Here is a 16,905-nt window from a genome sequence, read left to right as displayed (position 1 = left end):
TATCACTGAAGGGAGCCAGAGTATACACAAATTACATACAAATTAGAGAGGGCAGTTTCTAATTCTGGCACAATGGAAGGTTTTATATAAAAGGTTACTCCAATATTTTTAAGAGTGAACTTTCAAAGAAATGTTCTCCCTCAGTGATATTTGCAGTTAATTGGCGTTATCTCACTTGCCAGCTTTTGATTGATGGTGACTGGTTGAGGGCTGGAATGAATAGAACTGTGAGGTTGGGCTGCAATCAACGTCAAAGAGCTCTGTGCTGGCTTGGGAAATAGCAACCCCTGAGTCATGTATTTCCTTCTTTCTGAGCCTCCACAGAATCACCTGAGCTTCCAAATTACAATCTGCACCTAAGATAAGGAGAAATATCTTCATGATGAGTATCATTTTCAGCTCAAAAAGAGAAACATTCTTAAAGAAGAATTCTTAAGTTTGATAATGCCAGTATCAAAATCAAAAGGGAGTTTTGAGTTTCGAGTTTGAGAAGAAATCTAGAAGATAAAATCCAAAGAAGTTTCAGTTACTCTAAAACTTGAAACATATGAGAGAAATGTATTTCCTGAGACCTGAAGTTTTGTTTAACTAGTTTCATTTTCTGGTAATAATTAATAATTAAACAACTTGTGGGTTTGATGTCATCAAATATCATGAATAGCGAGAACAACAGCCTTAAGCAACAAGATTTCAAAGGTACTAGATGAAAATTGACCATTATTGTGAGGGAGGAAGGTAAATGTGGTATTTGATGTCTACTGTAGAGAGAAGAATTTGAGGAACAGGTTAAGAAGAAACTGTGGCCTGCCCAATAGACATCTTGGTGGAAGTATCCAAAGATAGTGCCTTGTAGGAGAACTATTAAAAGCTTTTCTATTATCTCAAATTATTATTACCCTTTGGGTTAGGTACAGCTGATGTTTTTCAACTGTTTATGTAATGATTAAATTAATTTTTCAGAGAAAAAGAACAAAGTAACTCAAAGCACACAGCTACATGGAAATCAATGTAAGATTAAAAACAATTTATCCTAACTTACAAATCAGGACTTTCCCCATTCTGTCACAATATCACTGGAGCTTAACACCGAACTTCCTGATCCGGGGATGTCTAAGAGTATATTAGGCAAAGGTGGTATTTGCATTACGAGTTTCAGTATGAATAAAAAACATGCTCTTCATTTTCATGTGCTATTTTTTCAGTTGAATATAGATGTTGTTCTGATGAGCAAAGCTCAAATCTGTTTCAATGTATTCCTGAATTCCTGTGAGCTCTTAGATATCTTATACATAACTCCTATTGTCTTTTGCCTCATCAATCTGTAACAACAAATACAATTGCAATTTCTTTTGCTCCATAAAATTATTATAGCTTCAAAGTTTCTCCACTTGAAAGATTCGGAGTCTTTCAATGAGCATGAAATAGGAGTCTGGGTGTCTTCAAACTTTCCTATCTTGTCACCATATCGTAACTCCTGTTGTACCTCCCTCTTCATTTACACTCTTTGTGAATCCACCAGTACCTTTCTTTATTCTCTTTTCTTATGTTCTGCTTGCTCATTGCTAATGTCCCTGCTGGACAGTCACTCCTTCCTGCTGGTCATATCAGTACTGCTGGGCCATCTCAGATAGTCTGCTTTCTGCTCTGATTGGAACTCTGGCACAAGCTCCTGTGGTTGGACGTTACCCTGTTACTTCCCTGAAATTGATCTCCCCTCCAGCCATCACCTTCTACAGCAAATGTAGCTTATGTAAGAGTGCCAGCATGGATTCCCGTTGAAAGCGAAGATTTGCTCTTACTACTTTTTCTCATTCTCCTGTGTGCAATGGCGGCTGACTCCCAGCAATGGAATTTCCCTGAAGTTAACTCCATCTACAGTTATAGTCCCAGTGGCTTTGTTCCTGAAGTCTAGGTGTCATCAAACTGACTCGGGAAGTGAGAGTCCTGTGGCCTTGTCATATTTTAAAATGCCAGTTTATGCTTTGATGCACTTAACTGACTGGGGATTATTTGATGGAATGATAAATTATAACTCCTTCAGCTATTCCCTCTGAGATTCTTTCTTATACTCACATTCTGTCCCTGCTTGCTGATAACTCTCAATTTATAGCTTCTGTATGGAAATTTATCAAGCATTTGCTTCCCACCGGGGAACTCCTTCACCCACATGGCCCCCAAACACTTCAAGTTCAATCTGTCTGGAACATAACACCTTTGTCTTATTGTCCCCTTTCCTTTTGCCTCCTGTAGTTTTTATGTCAATCAATGTTTGACCCACACCACTTGATCCTGTCACACAAGCAAAATATGTGGTAGTCATCTTGGAGTTATAAATTCTTCCTATATCCTTACTCTACATTACAGTGGAATTCCGACCCTTAAATACATTTCAAATATTTACTTATCCCTTTCACTGATCTTTTCGTGTCTCACAATATCTAGTCATTTCCTGAGCTTATCCCTCTGCCTCTGGTCTTGTTCTGATATAATTTACAAAGACAGGGAAAGAATGATCATCATTTTTGTATCCTCAGAACTGAGACAAAAACATAGAAAGTCTGCATTTAATGTGGATTCAACCTTAAATGAAGAGGGAAAGTAGGATCACATGCGTTTCACTTGATACTTTCCCTGAACCCAGGTATTAGCTTTTTTGTCAGTATCTTCCTTCTGAACCTACAAAATTTATCTTCTAATAGGGAACTCAAGTGAAGTTTCTACCAAGACTTTGAGAAGATTTAAAGTTTTTTTTTTTTTTTTTTTTTTTAAAATGTTTAGCTGTTCACCTCACTGGTGTGGCTCGCTGGAGAGGTGGGAAGGCCTTCTTGAGAGTGAGACTGTAAGTCATTGCTGCATTTTCCTGACAGAATCTCAGCCTTGCCGCTTGACATGTACCTAAAACACATGCTGAAAATGTGTGAGTCTCTTTTCAATCAATACCGTGTCTTCACTTCTGAAGAGTTTAATTTTAGGGGCCTGCACAGCAGCATAGTGGCAGGAGTCCTCACCTTCCATGTCAGGATCCCATATGGGTGCTGGTACATGTCCTGTCTGCTCCACTTTCTATTCTGCTCTCTGTATGTGGCCTGGGAAAGCGGTATAGGATGCTCAAACCCTTGGGACCCTGCATTTGCATGGGAGACCCAGAAGAAGTTGCTGGCTCCTGGTTTCCAGTTGGCTTAGCTCTGGCTGTTGTGCCTACTTGGGGAGTGAACCAGCAATAGAAGATCTTTCTCTTTGTTCCTCTTTTTCTCAGTAAATCTGATCTGCCTTTCCAATAAAAATAAAATAAATCCCCCCTAAAATAAATCCTTTTTAAAAAAAGACCTATTTAATATTTACTGGAAAAGCATATTCTCTTTGTTATTCATTCTTTCTGTGAATCTGGCACCCATATGGGATTCCTGTAGCTCAAGGGGAGGATTAACTAATTTCAATCATTGCGCAGGGCCCTAAAGCCAAAACTTCTGATTCTGGGTCAAGTTACTATGAACTACAACTATATTTATGGGCAAGGTGTCCTGGTATAAAAATGTACGATTAAATTCTAGCTTAGTAGCCTAGTAAGGTTTTTTTTTTAAATCTTTATTTGTTTATTATTATTATCATTTTATGATATAGTTCTATAGACTCCTGGATTTCCGTTATCCCAGCCCCAATTTTCCCCACCCCCGCCACCTAGTTCCTCTGTATCATTACTAAAGTATAGTTCTTCATACACAGCCATATGTGCATCGTGGCAGGCATGGACAATGGCAGAGAAGCCAGCATCCTATTGTCAAGATATAGTTTCAGTGTAAGTCCATCTTTGTCTGGAAGTAGAGATACGTACCATATTGTATTCTCATATCTGGATATGTTAGTCTCCATTTCACAATTACTATACATCCCCTCAAATGAAAAGTCACAATACAAAATCAACAACAGGAAGAAAAATAGAAATTTACAACACTGTGAAGTTAAATAACATGTTACTAGATATAACAGTCTCCATTACACAGCTACTATACATCACCTTAAATGACAAGCCACAAAACAAAATCAACAACAGGAAGAAAAAAGAAATTAACACCATGAAGTTAAATAACATGCTACTGAAAGACTAATGTGTCACTGAAGAAATGAAAAAATCAAGAACCTTCTTGAAGAAAATGATGCTACTGTATGATCTATGAGTCAGTGAAGAATTTAATCAGAACAAAGTGTTTTTAAGAGATGAAACTAACAAAAGATCAAAATTTGTGAGAGATAGTTTCCGCTGATCTTTGTTGGTGAGATATATCTCCTATAGGCAACAAATAGATGGGTGTTGTTTTCTAATCCAATGTACTAACTTATGATGTTTGAGCTTAAGGCAATTACTTTCAGGGTTAATATGTATGGGTGGTACTTTGGTCCTGTCATTTTAGGAATGGGTTGTTCATTGATTTAGTCTTCTGCTGTCATTTTACTGGGATGTTTTTCCCGTTTGCCTTTGGTTTTGTTGGTTGCTATTCCTCTTCTCTGTCAAGAGACCCTCTTGAAGTATCCTTTGTAGGGTAGGTTTGGAAGAAGCAAATTGTTTTAACTTTACTATTGAATAATTTTATTTCATTTTCAAAGACAAAGGAAAGCTTTGCTGGGTATGTTATCCTAGGCCAACAATTTTTTGCTTTTAGAATCTGGAATATGTCACTCCATTCTCTTCTTGCCTGTAGAGTTTCCTGTGAGAGATCTCCTGTGAGTTTAATTGGCATTCCTTTATATGCCAATTGATTTTTTTTTCACGTGCACATTTAAGGATCTTTTCCATATGTTCTATTGAAGAGAGCTTGATGATCATGTGTCTTGGTGAAGATTGCTTTTGATCAAGTCTGTTGGGAGTTCTGTGCCCCTCCTGGATCTTGTTTCCCAAATCTTTCTCTAGATTAGGGAAATTTTCCCTTATTATTTCATTAAATGTATCTGTAAAGCCAGTTTCTCTTTCTGCACCTGCTGGGACTCCCATAACTCTTGTATTAAGCCTCCTGATAGTGTCTTTCAATTCTTGAACACTTGTTTTGGCCTGATCCAGCTCTGCTTCCAGCTTTTTGTTTACTACTCCCTGATGACAGTAAATATCTTTCATTTCTGAGATTCTTTCTTCTGCTTGCTTCATTCTATTATTGAGACTCTCCACTGTACTTTTAATTTGCTCTACTGTGTTCTTAATTTCTGATATGTTAGCCTTGATTTGCTTTATTGCTGCTATTGCTTGTGTAACACATTCCTTCAGTTCTTTGAATTCTTGTATGTGCTTCTCATTATTGATCAGAAGCTTTAAAATGAGTTTTCTGAATTCTGTGACCCCAATATTCTCAATGTCTTCCTCAATTAACTCAGAGGTTGGCATAGGGTTTTTCTCCTTTGCATGGGAGTCTTCAGTAATATTCATTGTGTCTTCTTTTGTTCTTGGTCATTGCAGAGTCTTCTCCTTGGGGCAGGTTTCTAAGCTCTGTCACCCACAGGTCTAAGGTTCGATTTTACTTATTGCCGTTGGCACACGGCTCTTTGCTTGCAGCCACTTGTGCCACTCCCTCCAGCAAGTTCCAGGTCTGGCTTCTTATGTTAGAGTTCTACAAAGAACTCCGTAGCCCCTGCTCCTGTCTTACCAGTCTCCATCTCCTATGATACCGTGCTGAGGCTGCACCATTATCTCTGCAACCTTTCTCCCACTTCCAGTTGGCGCAGGTCCCAGAATTAGGGAGACACCAGATGTTCTTTACAGCTGTGTTGCTGGTGCTGCTGATCTTGCAGGAATCTGTTTGGACGTAAGGTCTGAAGTCCACACGGACCTATTTTGACCCATACAATGCCACAGTCGCTATTATTTTGCTGTTGGACGAGTGTAATGCCCAGAACTCAGTGAGTTCTCATGAGCTCAGCACATGTGCAGTTCACTATTGTCCTCTGCAGTCCTAAAGCTATTGCCACAGTGAACAACATGGCACCTGATGTGTCCCTACTACTAGAGTTCTTGATCTGCTGGCCATCAGGTCTGAGGGCTACCCAGACCTGTCTTGGGTGGAACCTGTAGAATGCCACGTTGATGCAGTTCACTGCGTCAGAGATGAGTTCACTCTCAGTTCAGCGTATACTCAGTCCTTTCCCTTGCCTTTGCCTCCTTACGCAAAATGGCGCCCAGTTCGGCTCTAGGGAGCTGACTGCACTATGAAATCCACCCTGTTCTCTGACTTCCCATCTGGGATCCACTCTGTCTCTGCTCCTGGTCAAATCAAACAGACTGGCAGGATGGACAGCTCTTAGTCTTGGTTCACCTCCCAGGCTCCCAGTTATAAGTCTTTTCCCACCTGGTTGCTGATGGAGTTTGGCTTCTGGTGGAGTTCAGATTGCCGTTAGCTGAATGCTGCTGAAGTATCAGCCACTGCAACACCACACCATTGCGTCCACTGCTTTTCTGTGTGTGTGAGTCTCCAGGTACCCCTCTGCTGCTGTTCTGCCATTTCCTATTTCCTGGAACATGTCCTCTCTGTTTCATCCTGATTAAATGTTTCTCTGTCCATTTAAACGTGCCCTTACCCTATTCTGCCATCTTGATTCTCCAGTAGTCTAGTAATGTTAAGTGAAAGCCATTGAAAGCCCATTAGAGGGACTGGCTGGCATCATGGCTTGACATCAGCATCAGCATACCAGATGCTGTGGTAACCATTTCTTTGCTAATGAACTGCAAAGGCTGTGAAAAATGGCTCAAGTGTTTAGGTACTTGCCACCATGTTGAGAGACCCAGATAGAATTTTGGGCTTTTGGCTTTGGTGTGACCCAACTCATTTCTCTCTCTGTAACTATGCTGCGAAAATTGAGCTTTGGGGCCTGGCATAATGGCCTAGTAGCTAAATCCTTGCCTTGCATGTGCCAGGATCTCATATGGTTGCTGGTTCATGTTATGGTGCTCTGCTTCTCTTTTAGCTCCCTGCTTAGGGTCTGGGAAAGCATTAGAGATTGGCTCAATGCGTTGGGACCATGTACTTGCATCGGGGACTCAGAGGAGGCTCCTGGCTCCTGGCTTTGGATTGCCTCAGCTCTGGCCATCACAGACACTTGGGGAGTGAGCCAGCAACTGGAACATCTTTCTCTCTTTCTTTTTATATATCTGCTTTTCCAATAAAAAAATCTTAAAAAAATAATAAGTGAGCTTGGAACTGATACCATGGCTTCCACAGGCTAATTCTACCTGCATCCTATATGGGTTCTAACTTGTTCCCTGGCTGCCCCACTTTCTATCCAGCTCCCTGCTTATGTACTGGGAAGACAGAAAAGGATGGTTCAAGTGTTTGGGCCTCCATATCCATATGGGAGATTCAGATGAAGTTCCATGCACTTGGTTTTGACCTAGCCCGGCCCCCATTATGTTGGGAGTGAACCAAAAGATGGATCATCATATCTCTCCTCTCTCCTCTCTCTCTCGCCTTCTAATAAACAAATAAGCAATCAAATATTTTTATAAAGAAAAAATGCAATTCAGAGAGGAAGCGTGTAGTGGATGAGAAAATGTAAAGGAGAAAATGAAAGTATTATTTATTTTAAAAAGTAAAATTAAATACTAAACAAGATTATTGGAAAATGAGCTGGTACTTGATACTTAGGATGTTACAATCTTTATGCTTTTTGAGAGAAGGACAGAGGTACTGCTGTTGTACCATTCTGATAATGTGCACTTTTAAATTTACAAAGTACATGCATTTAAAATTTAAGAGTAATCATCAAAAAGATAGAAACATTTTGTCACAGTTTCTAATTAACAGAAATAATAGGGAATATGGAAATTGTTATCACTACAACAGAAATAGGAAAGAATGATCAAAGAGAAGGAGTGAGACCTAGTAAACCAGAGTTGCCCTTTTCCACCATAAGTGACAGAAAATCCAGATAATTTTTTCCTCAGTTATTTTATATTTTACTCCAAACAGTCATTTTTCATTTCTCAAAGATGATTTCTGATCTCTTTTGTCTCCATTCTGGACATCTATACATTCAAGCAAATCTCAGACCTTAAAGAACTCATATAGGAAGAAAAACAGGGCCAACTTACTACCACGTTCTTGTTTTTTTGCCTATGACAGGCATTAATAATTAAATGCAATGTTCCTTTTCATGAAGCCTATCATGGTATTAGAGTATTTGCTAACAAAGTTTTCCAATTTCACTTTCTTTTTTATTAATTTTTTTTTATATTTTTAAAGATTTATTTTTATTGGAAAGTCAGATTTACAGAAAGGAGGAGAGACAGAAAGAAAGAGCTTCTGTCTAATGACTCACTCTCTTTTTTTTTTTTTTTTTTTTTTTTTTTTTTTTTAGATTTATTTTATTTTTATTACAAAGTCAGATATACTGAGAGGAGGAGAGATAGAGAGGAAGTGGAGCTGCCGGGATTAGAACCAGCAGCCATATGGGATCAAGGCGAGGACCTTAGCCACCAGGCCACGCCGCCGAGCCCATGACTCACTCTCCACGTGACTGCAACGGCTGGTGCTGCATTGATCCGAAGCCAGGATCCAGGAACTTCTTCCAGGAACCTCTTCACCCACACGGTGCAGAGTCCCAAGGCTTTGGGCTCTCCTTGACTGCTTTCCCAGGCCACAAGCAGGGAGCTGGATGGGAATTGGAGCTGCCGGGATTAGAACCGGTACTCATATGGGATCCCAGTGCGTTCAAGGTGAGGACTTGAGCTGCTAGGCCACAGCGCCACCGGGCCCAACTTTCACTTTCTTTTTATAAAGGAAGAAATTCACTTCTTAATCCATTCATGTTTCTGATGTTTGAAAAATGTGAAATGTGGAAAGGTGAGAGTGAATGAAATTTCAAGATCGCACAAAAACTGAATTGGAAACCAAATGTATCAAGTCCAGCATTTTCCTCTTCTATTTCAGATTGAGTCAACCAATTCTGAAGCTGTTTCCCAATCAAGGTAAGTTCTGGAATCCTCAAGATCCTGAAATTTTAAAGTTTATTTTTTGCAAAAAACAATTTCAATTTTCAGTTCTGGATAAGATAGAGTGGGACATGCTATTTAACTCTTCCAGTAATCATAATAAGATGATAAGATACATAAATCTGATAAGATGCATAATTCTGAAAGATGGAGGGGAGTTAACTTCTACCTAAGGATTCAAGGAGACATTCCTGGACCATTTTATTGCTTCCTGTTTGTGCTGACGATGGCACTAGAGAAGACAAAATACAATTGCTGCAAGAGAAAATAAAGTTCTCCAGGTAAAGAATTGTGAAGTCCTTTGTGGAAAGTGCTCACAGTGAGCCCAGAAGCCACTCTGTCAGTGTGTTCTCTAAGCAAGGACTATAGGCAAGTAATGCTCATTCTTGTCCCTCAAGGTTGCCCTGTCTCCCTTTCCCCCTGCAATAAGGAGACAGTGCCCTGTCCCTGTAGAATATGTCTGGAATTCTGACTTCCACTCCTGTATCAGTCTACTCTAATTGTGTTACAATTTGAATGTCCTCTCTAAGACGGGTTGAAATTTAATTGCCATTGTAACCATGCTGAGAGGTGGAACTTTAAGAGGTGGTTGGGTTGCAGGAATGCTGCCCTTGTGAATGGATTAAGGTCACGATAGGTTAGTTTGCAGAAATAGGTTCTCTAGGTTCTTGTTCTTGCTGTCACTCTGGCTCTCCCACCACATGATGCCTTCATCCATATTATGAAACAGCAAGAGTTCTGACCAGATGTAGTCCTTCAATCTTGGATTTTAACTTTCCAGTTCTACCAGCCAAAGGGATTAATATTGTTTAGAATTTACCCAGTCTGTGGTATCTAGTGATCGCCGCAGAAAATGGACTAAGGCAGATTGCCATAACGGAGTACCACGGAGTGAGTGGCTTAAGGAACCGAAACTTATTTTCTCACAGCTGTGGAGGCTGACAGATCACAAGTTGTACTGGTTTGTGTGCAGGCCTGGTTCCAGCTTGCAGGCAGCAGTCTTCTTGCTGTGTCTGTATGTGGCATTTTCTTTGCAAGAAAGGAAGAGATGATGTGTTTTCCTTTCCAGTATAAGGCCCTGCACTTATAACCTCATTAACCTTTATTATCTTCCTCAATACTCTAAATCAGAAGTAGCCACATTGACATTCAGGCTTTAGTACACAAATTTGGCAGGATCACAGTTCAGTTCATTACAGCCCTGGAATCCTGTCCTGAACGATGATCTGCCCTCTCTGGTGGAACCTTTCTAAAGAACCATGACTTTTATTCCTATCCTGAATTAACTAGGAAAAAAAAAAACAATAACAACTTTATTGCAGTTATTTTTTTCCTCTGTAAATACATACAAGGGAATGAATAAAAAAGGCTATAGAGAAAGAAAAAATATTTGCAAATTAGATAAATGATAAAGGGATTGTATCCAGAATATATGAAGAAGTCTCTGAATTTAAATTCAATTGTAAAAAACGATCAAATTAGAATTTGGGCAAAGACCCTAACAGATACTAAAGGTAACATATTGATGCCAGATAAGTACATGAAAAGCTATGTAACATTGTTATACACTAGGGAAATGCAAAAGAAAGCTACAAGTCCTACTATTACAGGCCATTTGGAATGATCAAAAACAAATACAATGGGGTGAGCATTTGGCCAAGCAGTTAAGGTGATGTTTGGGATACCCATGTCTCTCAGAACAATGTCTGGGTTGTGTCTGGGTTGCGTCTGGGCTCTGCTGCTGCCTCTGGGTTCCAGCTAACGCACATCTTGGGAACCAGCAGTTAGGTTTGAACTACCCATGTGGGAAACTTGGATTCAGTTCTGGGCCCTTGGCTTTGGCCTGGCCCAGCTCTGGCTCTTGTGGGAATCTAAGGAGTGAATTGGCGAAGAAAGATTTAAAATGCCTTATGATTTTAAAAAGTTTCGTAGTACCAAATAATACCAAGGAATATAAAATGGTATTGCTACTTTGGAAAACAGTTGGCAGTTTCCTATGAAGTCAAACATTCCCAGACCACATGACACAGAAGCTTTTAGATGAGTGTTTATTTAGGGAAATGAAAAGTTACATCCTCTCAGATGCTTATATATGAAAGTCCATAGTAGTTCTATTTGTTATAGTCAAAAACTGAAAACACGCTGAATGTTCTAAAATAGGTAAATGGACAAACTATTGGGCATCCATACCATGCAATATTGATGAATAATAAAGCAATATTAACAACTTGAATTAATCTTGAAAGACTTATGTGAAACGAAAGAAGTAGGGAGAGGCATTTAGCCTAACAGCTAATATACTCACATCCCATAGCAGATTACTTGGGATTCACATCCAGCTATGGTTTCTGACTCCAACTTTTTGCTTATGCAGACCTTGGGGACAGTGTTGATGGCTGAAGTAACTGAGGTCTTGCTTTGACTTCAGTCTGGTCCAGTTTAAACCATTGCAGGCAGCTGGGAGAGTGCAACGGATGAGATTCATCTCTCTCTGCCAATCAAATAAATAAATGAAACTTAGTTATTTTGAATTTTAAAAAGCCACATTGAAACCATTGCATGCCAAATGAATAATACAGTTTCTACAATATTCTTTTAAAATGTATTTGAAAGAAAGTTACACACAAACACATGACAAAGAGAAAAGGAGATGCGTGAGAACCAGGAAGGGAGGGGGCAGAGCCAGCAGGGGGAATAACGGGGGGGGGTTCCCTTGCTGGACAGCTACTCCCACTGGAGAGCATGAGCTGGGATGGGGGCAGACCAGACTAAGCAGGGCTATAACACCTGTGCGCTGCATGTGGACTAGATCAGGGAAAAGTCAGGCTGGGCTGATTGATCCTACTGGTGCAAACAAAATTAGAGTGGGTGAGGGTTGTTTGGGCTTAGCCACAGCATCAGCTGGCAGAAGCTGGCACTGGGGGCTAAATCTGTCAAGTCAAACCACAGAACCACCTGGAGAGCGCATAATCCGGGTGTGGGAGAGGCCTGGGAGGTAAATAGTGGGCTCCTACCTCTTGGGTTACCACTCCCATGGGAGGGTATGAAAACTAGGACAGGAGCTGGGGTGGCTAGACAGAGAGGCACTCAACAACATCTGTGAGGGCTTGATTGTTGAGCTGGTTAGATGGATCATTGACATGTACGAGAGCCAAATGGGATGTGGGACAGACTGGACAAGTCTGCTACACATACTGGCGAACCAGGGTAGGGGGCGGGCCTGCTGGAGGTTATTGTGGGTCGCCCCGATTAGGCTACAACCCCCACTGGTTTATGTGAGGGCCGAGTATGTGCTGGGCAGAACCAGGCTGGACTGCAACACCCATTGGTTCCAGCGCAAGTCGGGACTGAAAACAGAACCAACCCAGCAATTGCAGTCACCAACTGATCGTGGTGATGGACTGTGCCAGACCTTGTGCTTGCTAGTACATATAAGAATCTGATCTGGGAACACCTCAGACAAAGTCTCTTTGGGGATCTCCCCAATTGAACTGTCAGACTCAGAACCCTTGCCAAGAAAAAACAGAAGACAGAACAAGTCAATCAACCACCTCAGCTATATGTTGGCAGCGAAATACCAGGCAAATGGAGACTCTATGATGGACTATGTCCATCAGTGGATTCTTCAACAACCTCAGCGTGTTTGGAGTGGCGAGATTGGCAGCGATTCATAACTGGTGAACTATCAAACCACTTGAGCAAGTGTCTCAGAGCATGCCCTACAGCGGGAGCTGGGGTGGGTGGGAAACTGGGTGGGACTTCTCCCTCAATATCCCCCTTTACCACAGATATATTAAAGAAACAATATGGAAAAAATAGTCTTACTCACTTTCCTATAGTCCTTGAACCTTTTTTTTTTTTACCGTAATTAACTATGTAAAGATTGTCAAAAATAAAATTAAAAAATGAAAAACAAAGAGGAAAAGAGAAAGCCCATCTGCTGGTTCACTCCACAGATGCCAACAAAGGCCGTGGATGCTGGGCTAGACAGAAGCTAGGAACTGGAAATCTAATCTAGGTCATGAGAGACAATAATCCAGTTACAGGTCATTACCAAGGTCTGTGTTAATAGGAAGCTGGAATTGGGAGTCATGGGTAGATGCTGAACCTAGCTACTGCATTGTGTGATGTAGGTATCTTAACTACTAAATACCCTCCCCAGTTTAAACCATATTGTTGAAGTGACAAAATTATAGTGATGTGTAGATCAGTGAACACCAGCTTGGGAGATTGAAAATTACTAAAAGTGTTTTCGAATAGTTTCTTAATGATAGGATATCAGCTTTATAACTTGATTGTTGGCTATATCAATCCTAGAACTATGCACATACATACATAAATCCCTCAAAAATAGTCCATGCAAAAAGTTGTGAAATTCAATGATGGTCTGTGCTTGAGACTGTATTGTACAAATGTCAGTTTCTTTTTTTTTTAAAACATATTTTTATTGCATTTCATTTTTTAAAATTAATTACATTGCATTATGTAATACATTTTTTATGCACTGGGATTCCCCCCGCCCCTCCCCACACCCTCCCCCCACAGCAGATTGCTCCACCTTGTTGCATTTCCGTAGTTCAAATTCAGTTGACATTCTTTCATTGGAGGTATTTACCAAGCATAAAGTCCAGCATCTTATTGTCCTGGTAAGTTCAATGGTTTCTTGGTGAGACCATCTCTGGTCTGAAGGTAGAGCCGGCAGAGTATCATCCCAATCAATTAAAAGCCCCAACATAATATTTCCAACCATTTACAACATTGTGGCATTAATTGAAATGTCAGTTACTTGAATTTGGTCATGTCAAGTGGTTCTGTAAGATATTACCATTGAAGAAATTGACTGATGTTGTGTGAGAAATGTCTGCACCATTTCCAGCAGTTCTTGTGCATCTAAAACTATTTTACAGTAAGAAGCTACAATGTTATAAATATGTTTGCTTAAAAAAACTTAACTTTTTTTTTTTAAATCTCAACACTGTCTGATTTTAAAGCAAGTGTTGTTAATCACTATACCTCACTGGTAAGGATGCATTGGAAAAATGCCATTTAACAGATATTATAGACAAATATTAACAGACAAATAAGAGGCAATCCAAGCCACTCAAAATTATTTTTTGTTACTTTAGACCCTATAAAACAAATAACACAAAATAGGTAGTTATTGAGCCTATAGCATTTGTAGTGGGAAGGTTTGAATAGATACTCTGTATTTTCTCTTTTAGGATAAATCATTTTATTATAATGCAATAAGAATTTTTAAGTCACCAATTTATTCAAGTTATATAAAGAAAAATGCCTGTAAAGCAAATTATTGGGTCTAAATCTAAAAATAATTTCTGTTATTTTTCATATTACTATAATTTGTCCCACATTGTTGAAATAAACTGATTTTAGATTAACTTTCACTTTTCTTTTTTGACTATTTTAATACTTTAAGTTGGAGAGCTAGCTATTTTAGACATAAGCTTTTTTTGTATTATGAATTCTTTTAGCTAGATATTCACATCTGTATTCAGATACCACCTAATTCTAAGTGGTTTTTTTGTTTTGTTTTGCTTTTTGTTAACATTTTGTTTGAAAAGTTGTTTGTCACTATTTTAGTCAGTTAACTGAGATCAAGTCTTGCGAGAATCTAGCATCTTTGAAGAAAGCTCTTTAAAGGGGAATCCTATAAACTTTTAATTGTATTTCTTATCCTTACATATCTTCTTTGTTATCACATTCCTGAAATATCTAAAAGTGTGAAAAGCACAAGTATTGGGAGAAGTTAGAAGCCTGCATCTTGAAGCTTTCAACATGTTAACTGGGAAATACCTAAACCAACTCTATTTGTCAGGGTTAAGGTCATGGGAAATACATCTGTTTGCATTTGTAGAGTGGACTGTCATAGAAAACTGTGCCTCACAAAGCGACAGAGCAAAAAGCACAGCAACAATATGCAGTTACATCATCTGCTAAACATGTATATCAGAAATACTTGAAAGCAATCATAATATGCTGGGTCCCACCAAAATGTTATGATTAAACATCCACAGCAAAGGCTGTGCCCAGAAGGCCCTGCTTTTGTTCTGAACATAGTTTATTTGAAGAAAATGGAATGTGATTGTAACAAGAAGCCTGGCTGTCTCTGCCTCTTTAACTCATTAGGCTGCTGTAATGTGCAAGAGGAGGTGGAGTGGAGGGATCCAGGCTGGGTAGAGGCACATAGTTGCACACAGCACCCTGGGGCTTGACAAGGAAATGGGAATGACAGGTGCGGAGAAGATGTATGAAGTCCTCCATCAGATGGCTCCTGTGGGGCTGGAGTCCTCGCCTTCAGGGCAGGGCTCTTGGGAGGGTGCACTCTATCATAGTCAAAGAGTCTAGTGATACATTGTTCAGGAGAAAAATCAGACAAGGCAATTACAGGAAGGAGCAGGAAGCCACCTCCGTCTTCCAATCAGATTTTGAATATTTAACTATCACTTCCTAAGTACGGTTAGACTTGGTGAATTATGCAGCATGTACAAGGCTGCTGGAGAAGATGTGTTCCTAATAATGGATTTTTGAAACACAGATGAATAGGGCACTTTCTCTTTATATTCCACTCTGTGGTTACTTCTGCACAATCCTCCTTTATACCCATGACTTTGTCTTTATTACAATAAATAGGAAATCATGAAGAATCTTCCTTTATTACTATGAACTATGAGAGGATAAACTGCTTGACCATGTTTCCTAAATACATTTGTTTGGATAGTTCTGTTTTGTATGCAAGATTTCACTGAGATGAACGAAATTAAAAATGAAAGCGTTGGCATTTTCACAGCCAACCTGCAGTTACTGTTTATTAAGGATTGGAAGCTGTCTGGTGGTTTTGAAACTCTAGATAGTCATTTACTTTTAGTATATCTCTGCTAGGCATTGGGACTAAGGGTGACAATTTTGCCTCCTAAGCAGGGAGAATGATCACTTGTAGAAATGCTGGGTTTTATTATTTTTTTTTCTATACACCATTTAATACAATAGTTTTCACAGTTTATACCAGTACATACTAAGGATGTTAGAACATTTCTTTTCTTTTCTTTTCTGCTTCTTTTTCTTTTTAATTTGGAAAGCAGATTTACATAGAGAAGGAGGGACAGAAAAAGATCTTCCATCCCCTGGTTCACTCCCCAAATGGCCACAATGACTGGAGTTGAGTGGAGCTGAAGCTAGGAGCCAGGAGCTTCTTTTGGTACCCCACATGGGTGTAGGATCCCAAAGCTTTCCCAGGCCGTAAGCATGGGGCTGGAAGGGAGGTGGAACAGCTGGGACACAAACCAGTGTCCATATGGGATGTTGGCACTTGGGGATGGATGATAAGCCAGTAGAGCTAACACATTGGCTCCAGAACAAATTATTTTTTAAGATCTGTGATCCTTAAATATAATTCAAGAGAAGTAATGGTTTTGTTTTTATCAGCATATATTCTCATGCCTTTATGAGGATGCCAAGGAAGAGCAAGAACACCTATATAATGGGCAGTCTCACGGCTTCCTCCTTGCTCTCTGCATTCCTCCCTGCCTCATTCTTCTCTCGCCTTCCTTCTTTTCCTTTGTCAAGGAAGCTCGAACACCTGGAATGTACCAGATAGGCACTGTGCTAAGCTCTTGACAAGTCATAATTTCCATCCCAGAGATCATTTTTGTAATCCAGCATGAAGTGCAGAAAATAAACAGGCAAAAATCATAACTCAGTGTAGTAAGTGCAATAACATATTAGAACTCTTAACTAAAAGTCATGTTCATTGGCACATTCTCTTAGCTATTCCTTGAGCCAGCTGTAATAATAATAATGTAATAAAATAATTAATAGAAGAATACTATTCCTATTTTGCTTGAAAAGCTTGAGGCTTAGTCCGTTCTGCAAGTTCATAAGCTTAGCAATCACAAAGCTAAAATTTGAATCCTGGCCGT

At 39.7% G+C, this 16,905-nt stretch overlaps 1 long non-coding RNA gene across 1 annotated transcript in view; it reads left to right on the top strand.

Moving 5' to 3' along the window:
- The first annotated feature begins 8,900 nt into the window (after window positions 1-8,900).
- Window positions 8,901-16,905, top strand: part of LOC131480180 (uncharacterized) — a 120,861-nt gene continuing 112,856 nt past the window's right edge. The window contains exon 1 of the long non-coding RNA XR_009245304.1: window positions 8,901-8,944. This is a non-coding gene — a long non-coding RNA (uncharacterized LOC131480180). The remainder of the gene's footprint in view (window positions 8,945-16,905) is intronic.

This window comes from Ochotona princeps, chromosome 4 (assembly GCF_030435755.1).
Source record: "Ochotona princeps isolate mOchPri1 chromosome 4, mOchPri1.hap1, whole genome shotgun sequence".
NCBI classification, from domain to species: Eukaryota; Metazoa; Chordata; class Mammalia; order Lagomorpha; family Ochotonidae; genus Ochotona; species Ochotona princeps.
This window is presented reverse-complemented; position numbering and strand designations above follow the sequence as displayed.